General features: G+C 37.3%; 1 non-coding gene across 1 annotated transcript; it reads left to right on the top strand.

Moving 5' to 3' along the window:
- Window positions 1-17,546: 17,546 nt before the first annotated feature.
- Window positions 17,547-17,628, top strand: LOC113300936. The gene has a single exon (XR_003336023.1). It is a non-coding gene; the product is annotated as a small nucleolar RNA SNOR75 (small nucleolar RNA).
- The last annotated feature ends 5,099 nt before the right edge of the window (window positions 17,629-22,727 follow it).

The raw sequence follows: 22,727 nt of genomic DNA, 5'->3' as shown, positions 1-22,727 counted from the left end.
CATTTAGCATTCCAAGGGTGCCGGAGGACCTCGCCTTTCAGATTGCAAAGATAGTAGGAACCATTTCCCGCAATGTCGTGTATTATAAAAGGTCCTCCCTATGTAGGTGCTAACTTTCCCCATTTCTTCTCTCGTTGATACTGCGGGATTTTTCTTAGCACATACTGCCCTTCTACAAAATTTCGAAGCTTAACCTTTTTGTTGTACTCTCTCGCTAATCTCCGTTGATAATTTTCCATCTTTTGCAATGTTGTTTCCCTCCTTTCTTCCAAGTCGTCCAGTCTCTCTAACATCATGTCTGTTGTGAGATTTTTCTCCCATGCTTCGGTCTTTGTGGTTGGCATGAGGATCTCAGTTGGGATGACTGCTTCAGCTCCATAAGTGAGGAGAAATGGGGACTCCCCAGTGGCAGATCTTCGTGTTGTCATGTATGCCCATAATACATTGTGTAGCTGTTCACACCATCGCCCCTTGTGTTCGTCTAATTGATTTTTGAGGATAAGGGCGAGGGTCTTGTTAGTAGCTTCCGTTTGTCCGTTGCTTTGAGGGTATATGGGGGTGGACTTTTTTTTCCTTATTTTGAAAGTTTCGAAGAGCATGTCTATGTTTTTCCCCTGTAATTGTTTACCATTATCGGACACGATTTCCGCTGGTATGCCGAACCTGCAAATAATGTTTTGGAATATGAAAGTAAACACGTCCACGTCTCTGATCCTGGCCAAGGCTTTGGCTTCCACCCATTTACTGAAGTAGTCCGTGGCTACTATCAAAAATCGTCTTTTCCCTGATCCTTCGATGAAAGGCCCAACGATATCTATGCCCCATTTTTCAAATGGCCACGGACTATCCACAGAATTCAACGTTGTTGCTGGTGCGTGTATCTTTTTGGCGAAACGCTGACATTCTTCACATCGTCGGGATATTCTTGCAGCATCTTGTATCATTGTGGGCCAGTAATATCCTTGCATTTTTGCTTTGTCGGCTAGTGATCTCATGCCGCTATGATTCCCTGCGTCACCATAATGGATGTCGTTTAGAATTTGATGCCCCTTTTTCCTGGATAAGCAACGTAGTAACGGTCCGAGGAAAGATTTCTTGTACAGGACCCCATCTCGAAGATCATATCTTCCTACTTTGGAGAGTATTTTCCTGGTTTGTTTATGATCCGCGGGTAAGGTTCCATCCTTGATAAACACATGGATCATCATTCTCCAATCATCTTCGTTGTTGAAATCTTCGTCTTGATTTGCTCTTGACAGGATATCTTCTTTGTCAAAATCGTTACGGATGTCTTCTCCCACCTGATCTTCGATATTTTCTTCCACTGTATCTTGATTTGTAGCAAAGGAAAATTGTGATGCAATCGAAGGCTCGTATACCCTTGTTATTTTGATAGCTTCGATACTCTTTTCCTTCAGCATGGATGATATATATGCTAGGGCATCCGCGTGCCTGAGATCCCTTCTGCATAAGTGCTGGAACTTGATGTTCGGAATTTGTAATGCCAATGTTTGGACCAAGGCCATGTAAGCTGAGAGGGTGTCGTCGTACACATTGTATTCGAGCCCTATTTTCCGTATGACAAGCTGCGAATCACTTGTCAGTCTTACATCAGTTACCCCCATCTCTATTATCAAGCGGAGGGCATGTATGACTGCCTCGTATTTGACGATGTTGTTAGTATGCTCTTTGAATTCTAACCTGAGTGCCTGTACGATCCTTTCTCCAGTTGGGGTGGTGATGACAATGCCTATTCCTGCCCTTCCTTATTTTTGGAACCATCAACGAAGACTTCCCATTGTCTTTGACTCGCGGGTTCGAGGACATCAACTGGATCCTTGCTTTCCTCGTCGGCTTCTGGTATTCCCCTAATCTCTTCATCGTTGTCCAGGGGGAGGTCTGCTAAGAAATCCGCCAATACTTGGGATTTTTGGGAATGTTGAATTTCATGAATGATGTTGAATTGGTCCAGGTGGGTGTTCCACTTGGCTATTCTACCTATTTTTCCCGCGCTTTTGAGGACTGCTTCCAGAGGTGTTTTGCATGGGACGCGGATGAAGTGAGTTAGGAAATAGGTTCTCAGCTTTTGAGTAGCCCATACTAATGCCAGGATGAGTTGTTCGATCTTCGTTTAATTCCTTTCCGAAGAATTGAGGGTCTTGCTGACATAATAGATAGGTTGTTCTATCTTCGTATTGGTTTTGACCAACACTGCGCTAACTGCGTCTTCTGTCGCTGCTATGTACAATGCCAAAACCTCATCAGAATCACGCTTCTGCAGGATTGGAATTGAATCCAGGTATTCCTTGATTCTTTGGAAGGCTTCTTCGCATTCTGCGGTCCATTCAAACTTACTCCCTTTTTTGAGAATATTGAAAAAATGTTTGCATTTGTCCGAGGATCGGGCAATAAATCTTCCCAAGGCTGTTAAGGACCCATTGAGCTTCTGCACCTCTTTTAAATTCTTCGGAGATGGCATTTCCACTATGGACTGAATCTTCGCGGGGTCTACCTCAATACCCCTTTTTGTTACCAGATACCCGAGGAATTTCCCTGAGGTGACACCGAAGGTGCATTTTTCTGGATTTACTTTCATGTGATGTTTCCTCATTGCTTCAAAAATATCTCTCAGGTCCTGGTGGTGATCTATGCGCAGCCTACTTTTGACGAGCATGTCATCAACGTAGACTTCTAGCGTACTACCAATCCATGGCCTGAAGATAGCATCGACCATTCTCTGGTAAGTTTCCCCTGCGTTTCGAAGTCCAAAGGGAATTCTAGTGTAGCAATAAAGGCCATGCGGGGTGTAGAATGCTGTGTGTAGTTGATCTTCTTCTGCCAGGGCTACTTGCTTGTAACCAGAATATCCGTCCATGAATGACAGCTCTTCGTACCCTTCCACTGCTTCAACCATTTGATCTATGCTCGGTAGGGGATAGCTGTCTTTTGGACATGCCTTGTTGAGGTTAGTAAAGTCGATGCATATCCTAACCCCTCCATTTTTCTTAGGAACGACGACCATGTTGGAGATCCATGTAGGGTATTTGACCTCCTTGATTAAGCCTGCTTCTAGTAGTTTCCGAAGTTCTTTTTCTACTGCCTTATGATACTCTGGTGCAACTTTTCTTATTTTCTGCCTGAAAGGTGGCGTGCCTGGTTTGATGCGCAGCTCGTGTTGGATTATCTTTAGATCAATCCCCGGCATGTCTCCTAACTTCCAGGAGAATACATCTGCGTATTCTTTAAGTAATTTGGTTAAGGAATCTTCTCTTTCTTCGTCCATTATGGTCCCTACTTTGATCATATTCGGGTTTTCTTCCGTTCCTATGTTGATTTATTTTACGGGCTCCACTGGTGTGAACACCGGCTTCGGGTCCCCAAGGACTGGGACGTTCTTTAATTGCTATTTGGTATGTTTCTGTCCTTCGTTGGCTGCTGAAGTACTTGCCTCATTGTTAAGGACATTATCATCTTTTGTCAAGCCCTTCCATGTGGTTTCCTTGAGGAACAGGTCTATGGCCTTTTCTTTCGCAGCTTCTTTATTTTTGATCCTTCGGGTTTTTCGCTGCTCTTCCTGTTCGTTGTTGATACGATCCTGAGTGGCCTGGCACTCTTTTGCAAAGACCCGATCTCCCTTGATTTCGATTACTCCCTCGGGTGTAGGGAACCTGAGATATTGGTAGTAAGTTGCTGCCACTCCCTTGAGTTTATGTGCCCACTTTCGTCCAATAATGGCATTATAGGGGGATGGGGCGTCTACCACGCTGAATCGTGTTTCTACTTTCATGGGACCGGCGTTCACCTGCAACACGATGTCTCCCAATGGCTTTGTGGGCGCTCCGTTGAACTCGTAGATGGTGTAATAAGAGGTCATCAGCTGTTCATCATGGAGCTTCATCCATTTGAAGGCGTCGTAGAATAGAACGTTCACTGAGCTTCCCCCGTCGATGAGGATCTTTTTGAGGTTACATCCGGACACTGGTAGTGTGAGGACCAAAGGATTGTTATGGTCTTCCATATCTTCTTCGATATCTTCAGTATCGAAGATGATAGGTGCGTCCATCCACTCTTCCTGCTCGTCCACCTCTACGCCATCAATCTTATATAATTCGCAGTGGTCTTCGAATTGCTTTCGTATCCTCTTTCCTATCTGCGCTTTAAGTGAGGGCCCTGCGGCTTCGGAACACGAGATGGTGTTGATTGTGCGGTTTCCCTCTGGGAGTTGGACTTGCTTGGCTCGTTTGGATCTGTCCTCGGTGACTTCCTTTCATATGTATTGCTTGAGTTCGCCAGCATCAATCAATTTTTGGATCATTATTTTGAGGTTTTTGCATTTCTCGGTCTGGTGTCCATTGAAGCAATGATACTCACAATAATCTTTAGACTTATCGGTCCTTTGGGGCTGTTTTCCCTTAGACCACGACCACTCCAAATTTTCCCTTCCTTTGATCTCTCGCAAGATCCGAGCGTAGCTAGCATTGAGCTTCGTGTAAACCTGATCTTCGAATTTTCGACCGTCTTTTCGTCGTTCATCTCTTCGTTCCTTCCTATCTTCGTGCGGTCGTTCCACTGAGCTATTTCTTTTGGGCCCGCTGGTTTGTTCTGCGGAATTGGTACGGTGAGACCTATGTGTTTGTGCCCTCGGGTTCTCACGCTGGATTTCTTCAAGACGAGCATACTTCTCAATAATTATTCGAAGATCTCCTTCTGTCTTAGGTACGCTTCCGTGGATCTCAACAAATAGTGGACTCATTCGGTCTAATCCCCACTTGTAGCAGTTGATGCTTACTACGGGATCCACACTCCCTATGGCTTGGCAGATCTTGTGCCATTTGTTGGTGTATTCCCTCATGTTCTCCTTGTAACCAATTGCCAGAGAAAAAATTTTATCCATTCCGGTGTTGACGGCTTTGTTATACATGTAGGTTCTCAAGAATTTCTCTGCGAGTTGATCGTAGGAGTTGATGGAATCAGGTGGCAGGTTGTCAAACCAAGACAAAGCCGATCCCTTCAGACTTGATGGGAAATACCTACAGAGGACGGCGTCGTTTTGACTCCATCGGGCTAAGATACGATTATAATACCGGATATGTGCCGCGGGATCACTGGATTCGTCATAGCATTCAAAAGTTGGGACAGGGCACTTTAACGGAATGGGGGTATTTGCCAGACGATGAGTTAGGGGCGTGGAGTTAGCTTCTTTCATCACCTCTTCAAGCTTTCCTCCGCCTTGTCTGGCTTTTAACTGCCTGATCTCATCCATCATCTCATCACGCAGCTCTTCCATTGCGCGGTAATGTCCCACGTTCTCATGCTCAGTTGAGCGTTTCTTTCTTCGAACTTCACTGTCATAATAGTCTAAGTCTTCGGCGGAATATTCCGTATCATATGCACTGCTTCCCCTAGCGGCGTTTGCTAGGATGATTCTTCGGTCTCGATTAGGCTCTGGTGCCTTAGAATTTGCTTCGTCCAGTTGTTGGCTAGTTTTCGTGCTTTGGGCAATCCTATCTTTCAAGTTTTGGTTCTCTCTGGCCAGAAGAGCTACGGCATCTGCGTAGACCTGCTGGCTCTTTTTCAATTCTTCGAGCTCTACCATCAGTCGGTGGGACTGGTTTGATCCCTGATTGGGAGTTCCGACTTGTATCCTTACGACCATAGTTCCCCCTTCGTCTACTGTGTGTATTAAGGGTGGTAGAGGATCAGCTTCAATTGTTGGTATCTCCAAGTTTGGTCCCCTCGGTTGAGCTTCCACCCGCGGTACTGAAACCACTGGTATGGTTTGATTCTGACCGTTGGTTGACGGCATTCCGAAGACAGGTGGATGTGCGGGCTGATGTGTCATAGATTCTGCTACCCCTTCTCTTTGTTGATGGATTTGGTTTGAAACCGAAGTCTTGTTAGCTTCTGTAGCCTGGAGGGCCGCAAAAGTTGCGTTGTTCTTTGTGGCTGCTGCTTTGAGAGCCGCGGCTGCAATGGAGTTAGTGTTCATGGGTGAGGTGATTTCCGCAGCATCCTGGCTCTGAGTAGCTGTTTTAGCTTTGTCTCCTTTCTGCTTGCTTTGGGTCATGACCGGGGTAATCCTCGGTGTCTCCTTTGATGAGGCTTTGGTTTTTCCTGCCTCTAGTATCTTTTCCATTTTTAGTCCTTTTCTGCATAGGGGAATAAATAAAGAGAACCAAAGATATCCACGAGGATCGAGTTAGTGCCATTTGTATCCGCAAAATTTGTGGAATAAAAGGAAATGAGCTGCCCAAGGGCCTTAATAAAAGAGAAACATAAAGACTCCATCGGTCTAGTTTTCGCAATACAAATCCTCTAATAAACAATCATGGACCTTGTTTTCAGACTACTTTTGAAAAGGAAAACTCTTGAAAAGGCCGATCCGTAGCGAGAACTCATGAATCTGGATTATTAAGTCTTAGTTTTAAAAGAAAAACGGCTCCCGTGCAAATCTGTGATAGATAGCCGTGGATTTGTCTGCTTTGAAATGGTGTTTGTGAAAATGAAGACCATGAACCCAGAATAAAAAAGGTTTTGAAAGCACGCTGAACCCAGAATAGGGCACAACCATAATGCACGTTTAAGGTGAAATCACAGGATAAGATAAATCTTTTACCGGGACAAAGTCCCTGTTTCTAGCGCCAGATTGTGAACACATAAATCACGAAGCCATCCACGTGTTCACAAACAATATTCGCATACATTTTAATTCTAAAATTGTACGTCGTATGTGTAATGGGGATGATTATATCTATTCATCGACTCGAAGCCTTCGAGCTTGTCATTGTCTAGTAGAATATTGTCATAAATAATGTCCGTATAAAGGAATAAACACAGAGTCAAGTATAAATGTAAAGCACATGAAGTTCAACGCTGAATGTAAAGTGCTGAAATGTAAATAAGACAAAGATTTACGTGGTTCGGCACTAAGTCCTACATCCACGGGGCTGGTGTTTCACTATGTCTTGAATGATTACAAAGATAGTCGAATGTCTTTAGAGTATATATAGGTCTGCGGAAGTAGGGGGATTACTTACTCTTCCTATTTCTCTCTCCTATATTCTCTTATAATTGATCTGGATTGGTCGACCCCTTCTCTCTTAGTGGAGAGGGGTATTTATAGGGTTGGAACGTGGGTCCCACTTCTGAGGTGTCGTTGTGATCTTATCTTCTTGTGCTTTGTGCCCATTACGCAGAGGTCTTCGGCATATGCTGCTTCCTAAGCTTGAATACGAAGGGTTATCCTCGCCTCTTCCACGAGCTGATTGACACGTGTATATCTCTTTGGTATTGAATGCGGGTAGATGGGTGTCTGCTCGTGTCAGACAAGTGTCTCTTTGTCTGGTCACATCTGTGTCAGTCAAACTTCCTCTCAGCCGTTGATCTGGGATCTTCCTCGGGATTGGGTGTATTAACACCCGAGGGGTATTATCTGGTGCTCCTCTAAGCCATCATACCTCTGTGATCCTCTGTCCCTGACCGTCAGATCTGCTGACCGGTGGCATCTTCTGATGAGATGCTTGTTATCATGTTTTGATATCTTGTTTTGCATGCCTTCCACGTGTCTCTTTCTGTACATGTGGTGGATGATGAAAGGTGTACATACATCAGGGATGAAGGAAGGGTTTTATAAGGGAAGAGACGGTGGAGATCTGAGAGGAAGGTTTAGAAATGTTGATGGCAAATTATCCAGGATTTCTGATTCAAAACAATTTTTTTTTATAAAGGAGCAGATTTCAAAAGGGACCAAGGCTTTTAAGTGAGTGTTTGGATATCCTCATTTTAAAATTAACATGTGTAGATACACGACCAAATTCTTTTTTTTTTTCTTTTTTTTTTATAGACTTTTAGAAGAAAAAAAAACAAGAAATTATAGCATGTTTGGATACCATTGCAACAGTTGTTTTTTTATTTTTGGAAGTAAAAGAGTTAGAAATTGATTTATATATAAAATTTGAAGATGACTTTTAGAAATAAAAAAATTATTCGTGAACATTTTGTTTATCGCTTCTGTTTTTTGTATCCAAACAGGTTATTATAGTTTTTACGAAATTTAAAAGCACAAAGACCTACTTTTTTGTGAAGTAAAATAATATTCATATGATTTTATAATTAGAGAAGCGTAAGCTCTTATGTTTCTGGTATCCAAACGCGCTACCCTAACTAACTTCTGGTTTTTTTGTTTCTAGAAATTGAAACTAACTTATCAAATAATATGCAAACATACTATAAGGGGCTTAGAAAGAGTGCCCCCTCGAACGGGTCATCTAGAAGTTAATCTGAATCCGTCACATTGGCTCATGTCAACTTAATTCCAATTTCTCTTCTTTTCCAAACCTTTTTACCCCCAAATTATAATGTTGCTAATAGTGAGGTAATTGCTAGTGATGAGTAGTGATTGGACCAATCCAATATTATACAAGGAGAATCAACAACTAAGGAGGACACTGTAGTCGCAACTGCTGATAAGTCTATAATGAATGAGCAACTACCCAACCCAATGCTTTTGTTGGAGATATTTAGGTTGAGCAAGTAATTTTTAAAGACAATGACCAAGTACAACACACAAACAAATTAAACACAAATGCCTATTTAAAGTGTGAATAATGTATGACTTAGGGTAACCAAAATCCACCTCCATCTTCTTCCTTCTGATCTATAGGTTATAATTATATTTTTCACTATGTTATCAGTTTGTTTTCCATAACTAGGTTGACTATCAATCCTCGTAAATAAAAAACAAAAGTTTGAGATGTTGTATATGGAGTTATATTTAACCTATCAGTCTTTTCGAAGATCACTGACGATCACCTTTATCACAAAAGTAGGAGTATGAGAATTTAAAAAAATGTATTGTTGATGCTGATCACAAAAAACAAATCTATTGTTGATATAATCAAGTGAAAATTCATTTACAACCCATAACTCATTTCTCAATTAGATATCAATAATTGATCAAAAACTTCATAATCAACAAAGTTGTTAACTCAAGGTAGTGAACCAAAACAGTTACATTTTATCAAAAACCTACAAAAATCAGTTTATAAAATACTATAATTTGAAAGAAACAAAAATAAAAATAAAAAAGTGCTTATTTTCCTTATCTTCAACTGGATATATGTTAGTCGAATCAGATTTTATGCCCCAAAAATCTTTGCTAGAGAAAAGATAATTGAAATCTAGGGTCAAGGGAAGGAGGAAGATGAAGGTGGGTTTGGTTACTAGAATCAATTTTAGAGGCGGGTAGTATTTAGTCACTGTCTTTTTAAAACTTGTTTCGGTCAAAATAGGTATGTTTGCACTAATTCTTCATTTGTTAAATGTGGTGGAGAAGCCTGAAGTAGCTGCAAAAGTATCACAAGTTCTATCTGGCCAAAATACTGAAGAAAGATAAGTAAAAACTGGTCAGGTGTTTGAATTTGAGTATGGAATAAAGAATGAGCGATGTTTAATGTGGGTAACATCAATGAAAGGACATCTCATGGAGTTAGTATTCGAGGATGAAACTAAGCAAAAATGGTCTAAAATGGACGACCTTCTGGAACTTTATACCAATAGTTAATAAGTTAGTTCGTAATGATCGAATGTATTTTAAAGATACGTCAGTAAGAGAGGCTGAAGATTGTGATTGGCTTGTATCATTGGCCTACTGTGATCGGAAAGGGAACAATATTAGCTCACAAGTTGTTCATGTTTGTAAAGAGTTAAACTATAATATTAAGATATTTGGTGCAAATTCACTCTCTCAGATATAATAAGATTAAGCAAACGGGGCAACACCTCGAGGAGCCTAGTGAATTGGACAATTAAAGTGTCAATGCAGTTCGTATGCGAAAGGAATATTGTTTTTGTCAGAGCATTGCTCGGTCGAACTCGCATGCGTTGCTATCTTAAGCATGTTTGTCAATGTTAGTGATTAAAACTATAAATCTTTATTTCTAGCCTACATAGCTAAAGATCTCGGATTAGGATAGAAGAGCTCAAGACTCCATGGCAATCATCATAGAAGACGAAGGACTATTCAAGGAACTGGTGGATCTTCATCGACTAAAAGGTATGTGGAGGCTTGAAATTATCTGTCACTCAAAAGTCTATCTATTCTATCTCCTACTCTTGAGACAAAAGTCGTTTTGGTATAGACTTTCATTATACACATTTGCTATTTCGAGCCGAGTTTATCTCGCCTATCTATTTGTCGAAATATGTGTTGGTAAGCTTTCGCTTTAGCCGAATTCATCTTTACCTAGTGACGAAAGTCATGTTATGTTTCAATCACTTTGAAAATTTCTTTGACGAAAAATGGCCTGTGAATAACGGTTATATCCATCCTCTGAGAATTTTTCAATGATTGAAATGAGAGTTTAGATTACATAACCATTGGTAGGATATAAGCATTGTTGTGGAAACACATATATGTATAAGTCCTTATTCCTTGAACCAAAGTTTGAGAACTTTATTGATCAAGAGAAATGGAAGTGGCGTGAGCCAAGTCCGCGAACCGGCGAAGTTCTCAAACCCGAGAATTTCTGCTGGAGTTTGTGTACTCCTTCCATGATCTTAAGTCCGCGAACCCAGTTTGCAAACTTGAGCAGGTTATATCTAAAACTAGTTGTTCTTGAACTCATGTTTAAATAAACTAAGGAATGCTTTTGCATACCGTGGCTATAAAGTTCATGAAACGATTCGAGTGAATCAAACTGTTTTTGCTTCGATTATGTCTTGTGTAGTTACATAAGATCTAAGCAATTGAACAACTCTCTAACTAGTTCATTTGAGTCATTTGAACTAGTTATGGTGAAGAATAATATGGTTGATATGAAAGTAATCATATGGCTAACCATTTGGTTAACTATTGTTGAACCAACAAATGTTAATGTTTGGGTACGGTGCATAAACCCAAAATTGGACATTTCATTTGTGTGTAACAAGCTAAGTTTTCGATCTAACGGTTGAGAAATATTAGCTTGAATCTAATCAGGTTTTCATCTAACGGTGAATATTGAATGCTTTGTTACCAAGCTAACATTGATTGCAAACCCTGATTTGAAAGACTATATAAGGGAGAATTCTAGCAACTGGGAAACATAATCCCCATACATTCTGTGTGATACTAGTTGTGTTAAGCTAGAGTCAATTATCCTTTAACCTTTGGTTTCTTCTTCTAAACCAGGTTAGCGACTTAAAAACTTCATTGGGATTGTGAAGCCAAACCGATACTACTTTTATCGTAGTTGTGTGATCTGATCTTGTTGTTTCTGTCGTTACGAGTAAAATTGTAATAATTGGCTCGAGATTTATCATCTTCGATAGGCAAGATAGAAAAGTAATCACAAACACTTCGTTTCATAGTTTGTGATTCCGCAATATCTTTTTTCGCTGCGTCGATTAAGATTATTGTGAGGTGATCAATAATACTAGTCTGTTCTTCGGGAATATAAGTCTGGGTTATTGATTGGTTCATGTTCACCTTGATTTATCAAAAGACAGAATAAAAACTCATAGGTATATCGTGGGAGTCGGATTTATCTATTACCGTAGACTTTTCTGTGTGATACAAATTTGTTTATTAAAGTCTTCGAATTTGGGTCGTAGCAACTCTTAGTTGTGGGTGAGATCAGCTAAGGGAATCAATTACGTAGCATCCTGCTGGGATCAGAGGCGTATGAGCATAATTGTACCTTGGATCAGTGTGAGATTGATTGGGGTTCAACTACAGTCCAGACCGAAGTTAGTTTGGAGTAGGCTAGTGTCTGTAGCGGCTTAATACAGTGTGTGTTCAATCTGGACTAGGTCCCGGGGTTTTTCTGCATTTGCGGTTTCCTCGTTAAAAAAATTCTGGTGTCTGTGTTATTTCTATACCGCATTATATTTGTTTATATAATTGAAATATCATAGGTTGTGCGTTGTTCAATCAATTAGAATATCCGACCTTTTGGTTGTTGATTTATATTGATTGACACTTGGATATTGGTCTTTGGTACCATCCAAGTTATCTCTCTTTGATAAAGACTCGCAGATTTCCATTTGCTTGAGTAAAGATCAAATCGAGAGATTGAGATATAAACTCTTTGATATACTTTTCTCTAGATTGAGTCTGACTGTCTAGTTGATTCTCTAGAAAGTATATTGGAGTTTGTCCATACAGATTGGTAATCGAATTGTTGGGTGTGGTTTTTGTACCCCCACTTTTTCAATTGGTATCAGAGCAGGGAAACACGTTCAAGACCTCACAAGTCTGTGTTTGTAGCGATCTGACTCTATGACAGAAGTGATATCTGAATAAATGCACCTCCAGATCCAGGGATTACAGAATTTTCTTCCATGTCTGATTTATTCAAATCTGTAGAAGAAATTTTGTTCAAACCTCCACCAGGTTTAAAATCCCTTGAAGTGTTTACAGAATGTGAAAAGAAACTTGAGAGTCTATCCTCTGATGTTGATTTATTTCTCCAGAATGGACAAATGTCTCTTGATAGGCTAAATCAAGTTATGATGAATAATGTTCATGTCGATGTTGATGATGATTTATTAATAACCTAGAGCTATGCTCCTATTCTGTATTCGTCTAGTCGTAATAAACTAGACAAGCTACATGAAGAGTTTAAATCTCAATTAAATGAGAAATCAACCTCAATACATGAACAGTTTCATGAATCAATTCCTTACACTTTTTTTCATGATAGTAATGTTGTCTTCACTCGTGAAGAATCCAGGAAGTATTCTTTTACCAAAAGGGTTTCCCTGTGCAATACAAAATACTATCTACATGTAAGATGGAAAAAGAGAAAACAGAATTCAAAAAACTCATTGGTTCTGACAATGCTCTTTGATAGTCCTATAAAAATTTTGTTCTGGAATAACCTCAATTTTTCGAGACTTGAGAGCTGTTGGAAAGAGACTCTCTCATGGTGTCATGCTGTGCAAAATCGATGTTTGTATCTACAAAAATTATAGATAAACCTCAAGCCATTGCTCTCTTTGCAACAAACGGGTCCTTGACTTGCACACGAGCAGTTCACATACATTGGACCAAAAGACATCTCACGAACGAATCTAGTATTCGAACGTGTCAAGATGGTTTACTCGACACTTAAAGGAGAAAAAGAATCCCTTTGGTTCTTTCACCCTTCTTCTTCTCCAGTTCGCAGACTCAAGAAGGAACCGATCAGTTCCCGTACCCTCATCATCTTGATTCTTAACCAAATCAATGATGGTATGTTCCCCTGGTCTCAATATTAGCTTGTGAACGTTGGGTCGAGAATTTTTTGGTTATTCAAAGTTCGAGTGATGGTATGCCATTAGTCAGTTCGTGAACCATTTTTAACTGTAAATCCTTCTTCTTCTCCTTCTTTTTTGTTTTTTAACCAAAAATGGCTCCTAGGAAAAAGTTATGTCGTGGTGAAGGTTCAAGTTCTCAACCAAATCAAAACCTAGATGGTGATAATGAGTTTGAAGACGATGAAATTGGTTTAGATGTTTTACAACCTTTTTATGACCCTGCTCTACGAATTAGTTTCACCAGTCTTCTTGCTAGGGATAAATATGTCAAGTTCATTAAAAGGAAGTTCGTTGCAGAGAGGGTTTATGATCAAACTGTTGAGGAACCTTAATTTCATCAGTTCATGAACCAGCATGAGTGGGGTTATGTTCACGATGGTCTTGGGTCTTCATATCTTGAAATGACCTTCCAGTTTTATGCTAACCTGCATGCTGCTAACAAAGTCAATTGCTGCTTCAAGATAATGGTTGGAGGGATAACATTTGAAGTAAATCATGAAGTGATTGCATACTTGCTGAACTTATCACTTGATAGCTCATTTGCAATCCCTCAACCTGAGAATCTCAGACCAACTCGGGCTCAGTTATCCTAATTACTTCTAAATAGAAGCGAATCATGGTCAAGAGGCAAGTTATTTGTTGACAACATCAACTTTCATTTGAAGGTCTTCAGCAAACTGGCAGTTGCAAATCTGATTCCTAGTACACTTGATAAGAATCTCTGGTGTAGAACCTTAACTGAGATGGTCTGTTATCTTATCTCAGGCGAAGAAATTGATTTATGTGGTCTGATTATTCGACAAGTGATTCATATGGTTTCACAAAAAAAGAATCTTGGGTTCCCTTGACTTATCAGTAGAATCTACAGTCAATTTCGGGTTAGACCATTGGCACATGCACTGGTTATGCTTCTCCTCTATCTCAGACTGACATTAACAAGATGAAGAAGCCATCCTCCTCTGAAGACAATCTTCTTAATAGAATTGAGTATCTTCTTCTTTTTTTTGATAATGGAAATGAAAAAAACACAACTAAAAAACTTTGATCATCCTAGGGAAAGACACACCCTGGATGTCATCAACCAAATTATTGATTATTTCTACTGGTGGGTTACTATACCACACCCCCTCTCGGAAGAATTGAGTGTCTTCAGGAACAACTAAGATACGTGCTAGGAATCCATCATGAATTAACTGAATATGTGTGTAAGATTGCTGAGAAATATAATCGCAATCAAGCTTAGCTCTTTATTTTATCTGTTAAACTTCTTATGTTGAACTCAAGTTGTTTCTTTGGTTGTAATAACTCTTATGTTTAGCATTGAATGATTTTATCTTTCAATTAAATTACTACATATTATTGATCCATGAGAAGTACAGATACAACTTGTCAAAAGTAAAGTCTTTCGTAATTCGATATTCTTATATTGATAAAGGAATGAATGGACTTTTGACAAATACAAAAGTTAAGCCTATATTGTCAATTCTGATAAAGATAGGTTAAAATCTTTTGTTTTTCAAGGATTATGTCTATTGGTTGTCATTGTGCAAATTGTGATGTAAAATAGAATGAATCCTTGTGTATTCCGCAGTAATTGATCTTCCATGATCCATATTTTATGTATTAATATGAGACTCCGTAATGTGTCTTATATTGAGCACTATAACAACCAAGTTGATTATTGTGATTAGCTTTGTTGTTGTTCCGTAAGGTACTCTATGTCGAGTATTCTTGAACTAAATTAATCATCTTGTTTAGTTATTTAGTTATGACTCCATATGTTTGAGCGTTCTTGACTGGGATATAAACTCTTTGATATACTTTTCCCTAGATTGAGTCTGACTGTCTAGTTGATTCTCTAGAAAGTATATTGGAGTTTGACCATACAGATTGCTAATCAATTTGTTGGGTGTGGTTGTTGTACCCCCACTTTTTCAGTTTTTCGAATCGCTACTCCATCTACCAGGTATCAAACCCGGAAATGCATTTGATAACAAACCTGACAACAAACATGAGACTTACCGTTATGTCCTTTGCTAGTTTCAAAATTTACAATTGATCACGAACCGTAGTTAGGCTACACTAACAAATCGACTAATATCCTCGACAGTAAAATATTTTGGTGGACAAATTAGGTTGCATCAAAAAGGTAATTGATACATATGAGATGAGTCGTCTTACGTGTTCTTGACTCAAATTTTGGATTTTTTATGTATCACCAATCTGCTAGAATTTTTATTTATTTTAAATAGTGTTTACGTATATGAAACTAGTAATTAGTGTTTGCATACACAATTTTTAATGTATTATTTTCCACACAACATTCCACTTATACCCTCGTATGAATATTTATCTGTATCTAATATAAAAAAAAAAGTGTATTTCAAGATCTTTGTATCTTGGTTTTAGAGGTAATTAGCATTTCAAGAGATACTTATTTTTCATATAAACTATCTGAAATAGGAAGATTATTTCTTTAAAATGCTTACTAAAATGTCCAAATTTCTAATAATATTATATGCACAAAAAGTATTATATGAAACTGTTTAGTTAATAATGATGCTAGCAGTGACTTAGGTAGTTTGATTTTTTATAGACTAGGTATAGCTATTCAAAAAGGCATTGGTGCTCAACTTGTTGCTAGGCTATCAACCAAAGGGATGTAAATATCAATTTCTCTTGTGTTATTAAAAATTAATTAATATAACCAATTTTCTCTCTGTTATCAAAAGAAAATAAATAATATTGTATATGAAAAAGTATATATAAAAAGATATTCATAAAAAAAAGTTCATATTGTGACGCATTGGTTATTTCATAAATTTGATACATTTTGACAATAAAATTAGTAGTAATGTGAATACCAAATGTATCATACACAACTATTCAAATGCAAGAAAATAAGTCATGTTATAAAATTTGCGTGTGTAAATTAACTTTTTTAAAATATAACATTTTAGCATATATTGCAGTATAATATAGTGTGCAAATAAGATATCTATGTATGACTCATATCTCAAATTATCGTGAGATTGGATGTTGATTTACCAACATTTTTCTACGTTTTCATGTTTTATGAGGTTTTCATTCATGTAGGGGATCGTTGGAAAATAATTAATAAAAGAGATTTTTAAAGTTTTTAAGAAAAATAATAACTTGTTGTTCTCTTTTTTGAATGAAACTTATTAGTCCCACATCGTGGAGTTTCCTCTTTTTAGTTGTTTTAAGAAACTATATAAACTTTTTAGTCCCGCATCGGAGAGTTCCTCTTCTTAAGTTGTATTATTCCATTATATAAACAAATTTCTCTACTTTTGTAATATCTAAGGAAAAGGAGTTTCTCTATATTTTACAGAGACCCCAGAGCAAAAATATTTTTCTATTCTTTTTCTTAACCGTTTACATTTTTCCTTAAGGGTTTTTTTGGAGTTGCCAAGTTCAAGTTGAGCATCTATTACATATACTAGTAGTAGGTGTAATAGGGAGTTTTATCCTTCCACTACAAAGGAGCTAAATATCGATAAATTTTGTTTATTTAACTTTTTTATTGTTCTTGATTATCGCACCCAGCAGTTAATGGGGTCTCCACTAGCAGAGATAGAACACATGTCGAATATGTCACTGACCAGGTGGCTAACCATCTATTACCCATCCTCGGGTGTGAATCCTGAAGCACACATGGTCATAGAGTACCTAAGGATTTCCGCCAATGTAGTTATTGATAACTCGGTCTTCGACTCCAAAAGAAGAAAAAAAATACAACTCCCCTAGAGGGATTTGGAACAGACTGTCAACTAACAATAGACTTCTTGGGTCGAGGTTAGCCGTAAGGAGATCAACCTTCTATATTCATCCTTTTGTATTGGTGGTCACTTAGTTTGATTCAACCTATATATTTAAATGGAGTCTGGAGTACTAGAAACCATCGAGATAAAGCTCAGGAAGAATGATGGGTTTTGAAGGATTACACACCTGGAAAAACTAGAGACGCAAATCTGGCAGGTGGCGAGCGATCGTGCAACTGTACGCTGATATTAGCTGAAGGCGAGTTTGCGAGATCCCTTATGATAAGTGTATAAGAAGAGTAAATTAATTAGTATTTGCATCGAAGATTTTTAGCGTTTAGCTCGTACACCAGCTGCATTTGCTTGACCAAACTATCTAATGATGGACCAAAGAAGCAACATAAATATGGAGATTGGAACTTAGCAATATCCTTGTCAACTTCCTGAAGAGCCGCAATCCATAAGCCAATAATGATTTAGTTTTTTCATTGATGTCAAAATAGAAGACGAGACCGATATATCCATTCTTAACCTTGATGCTAACTGAGCCATTTTTCTGAGAGGAACACTAAACATTCTAGACCCGATTTTGTTGATTTAGTCCTCTCTTTTTTAGGAATTAATTTAGAGCATGTACGTTGTTAAAGTGTTATCTTAAATTTAGAAATATGAATTTAAAAGGTTAATAACTAATACTAAGCTTTGTATTTTTTCCTTAGATAAATGAAAGGGTTACAAGGATGGTTTGTGTCAGCAAAGAAGAAGAAGATATGCATTGTGATGATATGCCACAGAGTTGATATATTTGTAAGACAAGTTAAAATTTATGTGAAGCAAAAAACTTTTTACTTATACCTTTTGAAATTGACTTTTGCTTCTAGTTCCAAGGATGGTTTGTGTCAAAGATGAAGAAGATATCTTTATGATGATATGCCAAGAGTTACTATATTTGTGAGATAAGTTAAATTTTATGTGAAGCAAAAAACTTTTTGCTTATACCTTTTGAAATTGACTTTTGCATCCCATTTGAAAATGTCAGTGACTTTCTTTCCTGGTTAGATATAAAATAGAAAACATTTATGGCAGGTTTAGAAATTATTTCTGACTTCAGTTACATATCTTGGATTTTTGTTGCAAAGTTAAATCCATATCTGACCTCCATAAATTGTCTTAAATACTATCTTTTAAGGAAATTTTCACCCTCACTCATAAGTTTTTGATTAACATTAACAACTTACATTATATGGGTACAAGAAAATAATCACAGAAGACATCATAATAAGATACTCCTTTTCTCTCATCAGTGAGATCAGAAATGTTGATGGAAACTATTATTATCAGGGGTAAAGCAAGACTCTAAAAGGGTGTTTGGATACCAAAAGCATAAGTCAATCTCGGAAGTGAAAAGTCAGAAGCAAAAACAATTCTTGTTACAAAAGGTTTTTTTTTTTTGCTTTGGAAGTCATTTTGAAATTATGTACTAATATATTTGGGCACACATCAACTTTTCGACTACTAGAAGTTAGGGGCACAATACAAGAGGGACTAAGACTCTCATAAGGATTTTGGATATCAAAAGCACGAGTAAATCTCAGAATCCACAAAAAAAAATTGCTTTATGAAAAATATATATATTTTTTTAAAGTTTTACTTCAGAAGTCATTTTTAAATTGTGTACCCTTATTAAGTTCTTACTTTTTTGTTTCTAAAAGTCGAAATTAGCTCCTCAAGTGGTATTCAAACAGAAAGGAACAAAACTAATAATGGGAAAAGGGACTCACATAATAATGAGATTTATGTTGCATTATGTTGTTGTTATAAGAAGAAGAAAAAAAATTAAAAAAGTTTCAACTTTCCAGTTAAAAACTAAAATTAAATAATTTATTTATAGGATGAGAAGATGCAAAAATATTAATTTGTGTTATCATTGATGATATCTGTATACACAAAGTAATTTTTCGACTGTTAGAAGAGAATGAATCAGAAATTAGGTTGGGGACAAAACTTCGACCTAACTTTCAAAGTAGTTATATTTTATGTGGAAAAAAATGCTTTTATGTTCTAGTTCAGGTTTCCAAACTCCACAATTACAAATGCTAGGAATTTTCTTTTCTAATTGGATATAAGATAGAAAATATTTTCGTTTCTAATTGAATTGGGTTACTACAAGGAACTACCCAAATGAAGAACTCATTGAATTTTGAAATGAGATAGAAACAACACCATACAATCTTAAAACCAAATTCAAAAGTTTAAGTTGAAAAAAATTCGAATTGTATGATTTCCATATCTCAAACAGACAAGCAAATAATTCTTATTATTTCAGGAAAGTACAGTTTCAAATAATACATGCAGCAGATAAAACAAATGCAGCTTACTAACTTGATGGAGGAGGAGGTTCCCCACGCCCCATTGATGCCGACTCAAGAATGACCTTCTGTATAACTTCCTCAAGGATGCTAATAAGTTCCTTCACAAATCTTGCAATCGCTACCGTGAAGAAATTGTACGAGGTTTCTTCAGTACCAGCCTTTCATATTCAACCAATTTGGTGGATATAAACCTCCAGGGAACCAAGAAATTCATCGTTGATAACATGTTTCACATCTGCCATCACCACCACATATCGAGTAAACTAATTAGTGAACATTTAGCTTATGAGTTCTGCTTCTTGTATCCAAACATGCTATTAGTTTTTATGTATAGGATTTTTAGAAGCAAAAAAATTAATTTTTTGTGAAGCAAAATATTTTCTTTCTGATTATGATTTTGGAAAAGCATGAGCACTACTGCTTCTGGTATCCAAACGCGCTACCCTACTTAACTTCTGACTTTTTTGCTTTTAGAAGTCGAAAACTAGTCGAATAGTATCCAAGCAGACTATAAGTGGCTTAGAAAGAGTGCCCCCTCGAACGGGTCATCTAAAAATTAATATGAATTCATCACATTGGCTCATCTCAACTTAATTCCAATTTCGATTCTTTTAAAACCTTTTTTCCACCAAATTCTAATGTTGCTAATAGTGAGGTAATTGCTAGTGGGTAGTGTTAGAGCATAGCTCGGTTGAACCCACCAAGCGTTGGTATGTCAAGTTTGGTTGTCATATTTTAGTGAGACAAAACTATTTTAAAGAGTCGCTTCATTATGTACTAGAGTCAACTTCGTATAGGTTAGCTTGAAAGTATTAGTATATGAGACATTACAAGTATTGCGAAGACTTGAGAAGTGAAGAAGTAAGGAGCTACAATGACAACATCATCCTTCCACTTGAGTTTAGTGATATTTGACTTGAACTGTTTCATTCTCTAACGTATCTTTCAAGTCGTGCATATTGAAAACATAATTGCGAAGCATGAATGATTATACTCTAGTTAGACGTAGTATTAAGGAATACAATACGAGGTTTATTGCTTAACCATTAAACTTTGTATATAAGACATCGACATAATCGTTTGAATGCTATTGTGATTATGTATGGGTATAAGGTGAATATTTCATCCTAGGAAACAATGTTTTACATTTTTTTAAAGAAAGTAAATTCATGAACTTGTTTTGTGAATCGAAAGGGAAATCGCTAGGAATTATTGGTATTGTTATTCATTGCATATCTTTTGAACTACCAATATGTGTGATTAGTATAACCGCTCATGACTTGTTTATGTTCTTGGTAAAACTATTCACAAAGGCCTGACTTTTGTATTGGTATGACTTTTATTAGTGAAACCGATCTTAAGTAACCACCTGAGATGGTATGATCGATTTAGTGTTAGTGATATGACGGACTCTGGGTAAAGGGGAACCTATCCTAGTAAGAGGTACAACCTATCACAAAGGGGACACGATCCTTGTATGAGGTGCAACAAGTTTTTAGTAGAAAGGGGAACCGATCCTATGGACATGAGCAACAAGTTTCTAGGAAAAGGAGAACTGATCCTATGGATATGTGCAGCAAGTACAAGTTAGATACCATATATATGTGGTGAACCGATCCTAGTACCTAGTCAATCGAATTTTGGTCACTAGCATGACTATGCAAAGTACTCACATGGAGGTAGAACCGAAACTTGTTTTGGTAGAACCGTGAAACCCATGTTTGGTGATTGAGTCTTCTTGATCAATCACGTAGTTCTTGAAAGTCAGATGAACCAATTCTTAACTTGTTTGGAAGTGTGGAAAATCGGTTTCAAGATTGTGATTATGAAAGAGGACTTACAAAGTAAGGATGTCGACATACTTTGAACATGTGAAGTAATGCTTATCTTTAATTGTTCAAAGATATTCCTTAATAGCAAAAGGAAGAAAATCCCGGATTGAAAAATAAGTTGAGAATCTTTTATTTAAGGTTTTTAATTTTATTTTTGGAAAATAAAAATTAGTAATGTGCATTTGCTAGCTGGAGATTTTCTAAGAGATTTTCAGTCATTATCTAGACAAAGAATTTTCAGGAATTACGGAAACCGAATTTGGAATATATTGCATATCTTGAGAATATTTTCGGTTTTGTAAATTCCTTGGTGTCCAAACTTCCTTGGTCTATAAATATCAAAGTTTGCATTTCGAGCAAACTAATCCTCAGAAACAGCAAAACTACCTCAGTTGTGTTGTTACTGGTGAAGCCTCCTATCCGGAGAGGAGAGTAAGCTAATTAGGCGAAATCTCTTACGGCCGCTCAGTTTAAAGACTTCTTTGGGATTGAGAAGATCTATTAGTACCGTTAGTGGGAAACTAGATAATTGCGGTTTATCTTTTGTTTTCGATTGATTTGATTGACTAATGGTGGTTGAACTTTGATTGCACCTAGTTTGTTTATGCTTGAGAATCTTCTCTTCTGATATAAGATTCACTCAAACTAGATCGAAGTTTCGACGGGGATCTTTAGACTGTTTGTAGATCTAAAGACGTCTCGTGACAATCCATTGTTAACAGACTCCGTTCTGTGCGTGATTGATTACAAGAGATTTAAGTTGATTGTGTGCATGTGTTTATTGAATATCTAAGAATATTTGAAGACAAAGAAGACTTGGAAGATTTCTGATTTGGGTTCATAATATTTGATGTGCAGAATACTTGTTTCGGTAAAAGAGGATCCAACTATAATCGGTTTATCCTTGTGGTATATTGGATTGATTAGTTGTGTAGATCGACGTCAATACAATTCTTTTTGATTAAAAGTATTGATTGCAAAATCTTAACAATTACTTTGGTAGTTGATAATAAGATAGATCTAAGAACCTGACAAAGGAGTTTATTGAGATAAACAGAAGAGCCTCTTGTCGAACTCACATCACTTGGTTGAAAAGAGTTGATACCAAACAAATTTCTTGTTCCTTTACTGTTTGGAATACGAACTAAAGTAATTGTTCCAAATACGTGACTCATTACAGGTCGGAGGCGTGGGAATACATACGGAACTAGGTGAACTATAGGTTTAGTTGCATGGTCTCAACTATACGAAGTTGGTTTGATTTTTTATAGCGGCTTAACCCTGAGAGTATTCAATTTTGGACAAGGTCCTGGGGTTTTTCTGCATTTGTCGTTTCCTCGTTAACAAAATCTTGCTGTGTCATTTACTTTTATTTTCCGCAATTATAATTGTTGTTATTATAATTTAAAGTAAATTACACAAAAGTTAATTCTTATTTACTTGATAAGTAATCCTATTGT

This window comes from Papaver somniferum, chromosome 7, assembly GCF_003573695.1.
Source record: "Papaver somniferum cultivar HN1 chromosome 7, ASM357369v1, whole genome shotgun sequence".
NCBI classification, from domain to species: domain Eukaryota; kingdom Viridiplantae; phylum Streptophyta; class Magnoliopsida; order Ranunculales; family Papaveraceae; genus Papaver; species Papaver somniferum.
This window is presented reverse-complemented; position numbering and strand designations above follow the sequence as displayed.